Source organism: Hydra vulgaris, chromosome 10 (genome assembly GCF_038396675.1).
Source record: "Hydra vulgaris chromosome 10, alternate assembly HydraT2T_AEP".
Classification (NCBI taxonomy): Eukaryota; Metazoa; Cnidaria; class Hydrozoa; order Anthoathecata; family Hydridae; genus Hydra; species Hydra vulgaris.
In genome coordinates this window covers 28,690,579-28,699,224 of record NC_088929.1, presented here as the reverse complement: position 1 = coordinate 28,699,224, position 8,646 = coordinate 28,690,579, and positions in this window count along the sequence as shown.

Genomic DNA, 8,646 nt, shown 5'->3' with positions numbered 1-8,646 from the left:
TCCAAAAATGTTAGTAACGCATAGCGGTTTCTTGATGACAAGACCGTCGGTCTTCTGCAAGTTTTTCGCGTTCTTTGAAGTAGTTTCTAATACTTTACAGTTTTACTTTAGATATTTTTTTGTATAATGTAACTTTGTAATTTTTTTTTTTTTTATTTTACTTACTCTGTAAAGATTCTATTATATTTTACGAATTTGTAAGGATTAAAGAACTAAAAAAAAAAAAAAAAAAAGGCAATTAATTACGACTCCAAGGAAAGCTCTTATCTCTAAAAGATTGGTCTTTCCCTGTTTAATCCATTCATGACCTCTTGATGTTGGATGGGACCTCAAATGTTGTTGATTATTTTGAATCCATGTATCAGCAAAATTATTAGTAAAATTTACTATATTTTGCAAAAACTCATGAGTAAAAAACAAGTCAAGATATTCAATAGGCTTAGACTAAAGTGAAATTGAGTGCTTGGGTCCTGATTCGCCAGTAAAATGAACAACATCAGGACCATGGTCATCTCCTAAAACAAATACCCAATCATCTAAAACATTACCATCAACATCATCTACATCAACATTGCCATCGCCATCAGAACTGAAGTCTACATAAAAATCAAAATAAAAGCTCTATATTATCATACTAGTTGATATATTTGTATTAAATAATATTGTATACAATTTTTAAATTAAAGTTATTGTGCCTTCATCAAACAAACTGTCATCGCTGGAACTTAAAAATTCTTCGCTGGTACAACTTTAAACATCCATACAACTTTCTTCACTGTCGCTCATTTTTAATGCCAAATATATAAAGACAATATACCAAAAGATAGAAAAAAATGTGCTCTATTCAATGCTACCATAATGAACAAACAGCGGTATTTTGCTGTAAAAAGTCATAGTTTCAAAGACCACTTTTAAAGCCACAATCATGGCTCTTCGCGGTCTGACGGTATAGCCACGATCGTAGCTCGTCGCGCTCTAAGGGTTAAAGTTAAGTTTACGCAATAAAAATTTCTGCAGGTTGCATATAACTTATAAGAAAATTAATTTTTAAACGGTAATTTTAATGATAAACTTAAAAAAAATGTTTTTAAAGTGTGCGATAGTAATTAAAACGTAGCATTAGTTTTATTATCAAGTATTACAGTGATGCTGTTTATTATCAAGTATTACAGTGATTGTGATGTGTATATATTTTGCAATTTTAGTTTAATAAAGTAATGCAGTAATAATTTATTTTTTGAAAATCAAAAAAAAAATTCAGTTATGTGAAGATATAAATAAGTTAAGGTTATTTTTCGTTATAATAAAAAAATTTGATTGCACAATTTAATTTAAAATCGGAACCAAGAACAGGCGTTTTTTAAGACACTAAAACACTAATAACTTTTTAAATTTACATCGACTTTTAAAAATTTCAAAAGAATTAATATGCAATTTTTTCACACTTTAATATATTATGTTTAATTTAAGTTTTTAAATGTTTTTAATTTTTTGTAACATACCTACAACATCTTGAAGTAACACCTTGCTGCAGTCAATATTTTTACTTAAAATTTTTGTTGATTTTCTGAATGCTATTTTTGCTATTTTAAATAGTGACAAAGCATCAGAAGATATAGACCAAAGACCACCTCGATTTTTTAAACTAGTAAATTTTTTATTAGTACCATGATTATACTCATTAAAATAAATAGAATCATTTTCTACAATTTTTCCAGCCAACAGAATTGAGAGTGTTTCTTGACAAAATCTGGTTTACCAACTTTTTGAATAACGTATCCTTCGATAAAAAGTACTAAATACATACCCACCCAAATATTAAATTAATTTTTTTTCTTTATCTGTAAACTTAATTTCAACATCAATAACCAAAACTGAGGTGGCATTTTTAGACTTAGTCAAGTGAGCCAAAATGTAATTTGCAAGGTCATATCCTACAAGAGTTGAGGTTTTATCTGTGAGATTTTTCATAAAATCTTTGTGACCAGCAACTTTGTAAAATTGTGGATAAAAAACTTCCGCATCACCATTAAAATTTTCAATAACTTCCTTTATTAAATCAAATGAATGCTTTGCATCATCTTCAGAGAATCTGTACCTTGAAAGCTCATCTCTCATATATGAAAGGTAGCAAATATTGTTTTGCACAAGTTTAATGCTTTTTTTAATGAAAGTTATGAACTCGTCTGCAGTACACGCACGCTTAATATCAGTTGTCGCATTTGTTTGCAGTGTTGAAGAGTCAATCTTAGAGTGATGTGTTGTTATGCGGTATTTGAGTCCTTTTTCTGATTTCCATTTTTTCACGCACCGCTGGCAGTTAAAGTTGTTTGAAACGCTTCCATTCTCAATTTCTGTAAGAAAAGCATCGACAGCATTAAAAAACTTACTTTTTTCAAAAAAAACATCTGATTCTAGATCTAATATAAGAGAATCAATGGACTGTTCCTCTCCAAAGTTTGCCATTTTTTAGATTTTTGTGCACTAATTTGTAGTCTAGGTACGATAAATAAACTATTTTTAACATTAATTCAAATTTTTAATTTTTATTGTTAAAAAACAAAAGAATCTTGCGATAACGGCCCAACTGGCCGGACTATGTGTTATTATGAATATGCTTTTAAAAACAATTTTTTAAGATAATTAAGAAAATTAAAACTAAATAAGGATATTAGGAAATCAAGCAAAATTAATAAAAAATAAAATGAAAACTAATCTTATTAGAAGTTAAGTTTACAAAAAAGTATTTTAATCAAATATACGAAAAAAACTATTTATTAATTAAAAAAAAGAGTTGTTTCATCAGGTTCAAGGTTCAAAAGAGTTGTTTCAGCAGGTTCGCGGCATTTTTTTATGCAAAAAAACTCTTCACCAATTTTGTATTTTTTGGGTAAACACGATCAACAAACCCAAGGCTTGCAACTAAAAGCTTCACATTGGTACCACATTTTGTTTTGAATTGGCAATGCTTCTTCCTAAACTCTGCTACACTTTTTGCCCCTCTTGATGTCTTTGCCTTGTCTCAGTTTTTTTGAACGTTGCATATGCCGGTTTCATCGGAAGCTCTACTGAAGTGAGTTTTGCGTTACTTTAATTGCTTTGATTTTTTGGCCTTATCGTCTTGCTTTAGTTTCTCGAGCACCTCAGATGTACTTAGACACTGGCCTTCAACTTTTCGAACGCTGACTTTTTTGGGATTTTTTTTGCGTGTCAATGTGGTGGCGCTGTAAAACATTTTTCAAATTGGCTTCGAGTCTTTCTGTAAAGTGTTCCAACATTTGATACGTTTGAGCAGGAGACATTGGTGTTGTTGTTAAGTTTTGAAGTTGGAGAGTCGTTGGAGTTTGATGCTGACTGATATTAGATGATGATGTTGGCTGGGATGAGGATGATGAAGCAGGCTCGGTTGAGGATGATGAAGCTATTGCGATGACATCTGCGAATGTTCTGCCAAAACCCCAATCGGCTAAATTGATAAGTATTGAAACAAGGAAAAGTTCAAATGCTGTACTTAGCACGGTAGTTGAACCTCTACCATGTGAATGAACTTTGTTGTGCACACGCTTGTGAAGAGTTGCCTTTAGTATATTGTATGTCTATGAAGCTTTACTGAGTAATATTACGCCTTTTTTGATTTGTTCTAAAGCAAGTTGCAACTGTTCTTCATTGTAAGTTGTTCGAGTTATACGAATGTAAGTACGACTCATTTTGTTTTAAAATTTTTTAGATAAATATCAGAGCCTGTCATATTTATTTATGTTTTAAATAATTAATAACTGTTAGTTTAACCGCGCTCATCTTAATGCATAAGTTTGAGCAATTAGCATGTTTACTCTTCCCCCGAAAAAGATTGGTTTTTTGCTCATAATATTTTTCCGGAACTAGCAAATTCAATTTTGAAAATAGAATCTTTATCGTCATAAAATTTTCTACCAAACAGCCTTTTTTGTTTGATAAAATTAAATTTTAGTTTCGGGAGTTTTTAAGTTGATTTTTTAGAAAAAATACTTTTTTTTATACGAGGGTGAGAATTTTGAGGTTTGCTAAGGCAAATAATTTTTACATATTTAAAAAGAGTACAAAACGGTGCCTCGCATTTTTTCAAAAACATCGAAACCATTTTTTGTGAAATTAAAAAATGTTAATATCGACCAAACCGTTATTAAATAACGTGGAATTGAGTCTTTTTTTAAGAAATTAAAAAATTAGCTGCGACTTTTTGCGACTATGCGAGAAATTTCTATTTGAAGTTTGCGCTATCTAGATTATAGCCAATTTTCAATTTTTTGTTTTCCCAAGTGATAATTGATCAAAAGTCTACATAAGACTTTGTATTCAATAATCAATTGAAAATGAGTTTATTATTGATAGTTTACATTTAATTAGGTGATTATTTGCACATGTGTTATTATTCTATGCTTAATATTAACATTCCATGCTTGAAGTTAACATAATTAAAAAAAAAATTAAGAAGTTAAAAGAATAAAACGTTATATATTCCACTACAAATAAAAAGCAATGGATTTTACAACTAAAGATATTATTAGCTGTTTCAAATATTCAACAAAAGAAGAAAATATAAACAATGCTTTACTTTTCATAACTTCTAGAGTTTGTATGAGTGATGGTAAAAAAGAAAACTTGGTACAAAAGTTAAATGGAGTTGAATCGATTTACCAAAGATTTTGGAGAGATTCATCAAGAAACACAGTTTTATTTGTGAAAAAAGAAACATGAAAAACGGTTAAATCAAAAGTTTGAAATAGGCTTTTTGTCATTGGAATTGACACAAAACATAAAAGGCCGACTAAAAAAAAATTTTAATGATATGGGTAAGAGAAGTAAACGTTGGATAGTCGCAGGAGAGCATACAAGTTCAAATTTTGATTCAATTGAAAAATCATTACTTATAGCCCGTTGAAAAGTATATAATCAAAAAGATTATTCTTTATTCAATGTGTTAACACATGTCATCAAAAATAAAGATTTACATTATACGTTTGTTCAGTTGACAAATGACAACGATAATATGACAGCTGAAGAAGCCGCTGCGATAATAATTGACGTAGATCTTAGCATATCTGGCTATAAACGAATCCAACAGGCATCTAAAATAAGATATCCATTTTATTCAACAGTTAAAAAAACATTTAAGTTGTGTGGTTCACAGGATAGTTACATGGAAGTTAGTGATTCACTCGGGGTTTATTTTCAAGCACTTATGAATCATACCGCTGAAAGAATTGTAAAAATGAGTCAAAAAGAAATAATAGATTATTTGAATATCAGTCACAAACTAAGTGAAAATATGTTACTTTTAAACAGTTGGGGTATGGATAGATCTACTGGGTAGGTTTTGTACAACCAAACGTTTTCCGATTCTGTTGACAGTCGAGTTTCAAGCATGTTTGCAGCTGTAACAACACCTTTAAGGCTCAATGTATCAAATTCAAAAAATGACATTTTGTGGATCAACTTAATGCCTCTTAGTGTAAGACTTTGTAGGCCAATTGAACTTCTTTTAATCAAAGAAACTGCCCTAGTCGTTTTAGGGAAAAAAACGTCAAATAGAAAGAAAAAATTTTGTATTTGCATTCAGTAAATATTGAATTGGTTAATGGAAAGTTTGTTATTATTGGTTTCAATTTTATTTTGTGCAGGATTAATGGAAAGGTTTTAGCAATTTAACAAACACATCGTCAACGCAGTGCTGTTTTATTTGCGGAGCTACACCAACTGCAATGACTTGTTTGAAGAACTTTTTAAGTGGATTTACAGCAAAAAAAAGTACACTTATCTATTGGATATCTTCGTTACATACTTGGATAAGATTTCTAAAGTGTCTTTTACATATTTCATACCAACTCAAATTCAAAAAATGGAGAGTAACCAAAGAATTGCAAGATTTTGCCTCAGGGAAACTCAAATGGGGAATCGCCAGCTCCAGCAGTTTCCCTAAACAACTAACGGCGCTTCCAATATGCACTGTGCAGGTGAACACCTTTGCAGGAAAAGCACTGGTTGACAGCGAATGTACTTGAACTATTATTTCAAACAACATGGCTCAGAAAGCCGGTGTTCGTATCAGAAGAAATGAACTAATGATGTTGGCTGTTAATGGAGAATTTGTGAAAACGGAGGGAGAAGCTACAGTAACATTGATTGTTGAAGGAAAAAAACTCAAAACATCCGTAATGGTTCTGAAAAGTGTTGTCAACGGTATTGATGCTATTATTGGTATGGATGTCATTAATCGCTATGGAGGAGTGCATTTATACAACGGAAAAATTAAATTTATTTTTGTTTCAATTCATGCAGAGAAACAAGCTGTTGGTATAAAGGACAAGGATTTTGATGCTTATTTTGATGGTACAAAGTGGACTGCTAAATATAAATGGAAACAAGGTCAACCACAACTGAGAAATTCTATCGCGTAGTACAAGGTAAAACCCCAGTTATTACATTAATTTAATGACAAGATGAACTTATGGGTAAAAAAATGGCTGGTTGAAACCATGCAACAAAGAAGAAAAAAGTACAAAAGGGATTGTCCCGTTAATGGCTGTTAAGCAGGAAAATAAAGGAAAGATACGACCTGTTCTGGACTTTCGCGAATTGAATCAGTATGTTAATTCACATAATGCCTCAAGTGACGCATGTGATGAAAAAGTTAGAAAATGGAGAACTGTTGCTGACAAATTTGCAACGCTTGATCTTAGATGCGTCTATATGCAAATACACATTGTTCCGAGTTTGTGAGAGCATCAGAAGGTAGTCTACTAAGAAGTAAAATACTATCATACACGTCTTGGTTTTGGGTTAAATTCTGCCCCAAAAATAATGTCTTCAGTCTTAGGCAGTGTGTTGAATCTCAATGCAGGTATTAGTGAAGCAACTGATCACTACATTGACGACATAATTGTTAATTTGGAAAAGACATCAGTTGAAAAGGTCGTAAATCATTTAGCGTGTTATGGATTGGTAACAAAAGAGCCGATGCAATGCGATACTGCACGAGTGTTGGGTTTGCAACTGTTTAGAAATGAAAAAAAGAAGCTTTGTTGGAAACGTGGAAACATCATTCCAAAGTCACAAGATATCAAAACTGAAAAAGTAACAGAAACTTTTTTCAATATGTGGACACTTATTAGGTCACTATCCTGTTGGAGGGTGGCTCAGAGTTGCCTGCAGTTTTATAAAACGTCATAGTCAAGGAAATACTTGGGATGATCTAATCGGAGATCAAGCTCAGTCATGGTTGATCGAAACATTGCGCCGATTAGAAGTTTGTGATTCTGTGAAAGGGAAATGGAGTGCTAAAGGGATTCAAAATGGAGAAACATTGTGGTGTGATGCTAGCAGCATGGCAATAGGGGTTGCTATAGAATACGATGGCGTAATAATTGAGGATGCAGCCTGGCTTCGAAGTATAAATGATGTTATGCATATTAATATTGCTAAATTAGATGCTGTGGTGCGTGGGATAAACCTAGCTGCTAAGTGGGATATAAAGAATTTGTCAGTATTCACTGATTAAGTAACATTTCATGGATGGCTAAAAAGTATGCTGACTGAAAGTCATAGGATTCAATCAAATGCATTATCAGAAATGCTTATTAAAAGAAGACTTTTAGTAAGCATTTAATAAGAAGAAAGAATATAATATAAACATCACGTTAAAATGGGTTCCGTCTTCCAAAAACAAAGCTGACGTGTTGACAAGAGTTCCAAAGACTTGGTTAAATGAGCACAAAGAAATACTAAAGAGCTATGTGGAGTAAGTATTGCTGAAGAACTTCGTAACTGTCACTCAAAGCATCATTTTGGCGTTAATCGGACATGTTTACAGTGCAACGAAGACTTCCGAAGTTTTAAGAAAAGATGTTGAAGAATGTGTTCGCAAATGTTTTCGATGTAATTCAATTGATCTGGCGCCAATAAAATATAAAAATGGAGTGCTAGATGTACCAGACACATGATATCGAATTGCTTGTGATGTGACTCACTTTAAAGGGTCGTCATATTAAACAAGGATTGACTGTGGACCAAGTCGGTTTGCAATTTGGAAAAAGTTGCCTCGCGAAGATACCAAAAATGTAGTAAGTTAATTGGAATCCGTGTTTAGGGAGCATGGCCCATCGCAAGAACTGTTGATGGATAATGGAGCGGTGTTTAAGTCTAGTGAATTTTCAAACATGTGAAAAATGGTAAAAAAAAAGGAAATGGCAGCGTCCGATAATTTACTTTTGAAAAGGCCTTCTGCACTGAAAATTCTTCCAAAGGAACCATTCTTCTTCTTTTATGAGAGTCTTCAAATTTTCCCAGATTATTGGTCCAAACTTCCTTGTTCTTCTGAATGCTACTATCGTTAGGCTTGGACATCGCCAGGTGTTGGTTCTGTAATAACTATAAAATTAGATAAGCAGCTATATATAGACAGTCTAAATTTTTCTAGAATATTCTAAATTGTTCCAGGATGTTCTAAATTGTTCTAGAACATTCTTTATTGTTCCGGATTGTTCTGAAGTCGTCTAAAATATTCTGGAATTTTCCGAAATGTTCTAAAGTTCTAAACACTTCTAATCAATGCAAGTTTTAAATGATTTACAGCAAAGACATACGTATTAGTAGTACCAGTAACAAGAT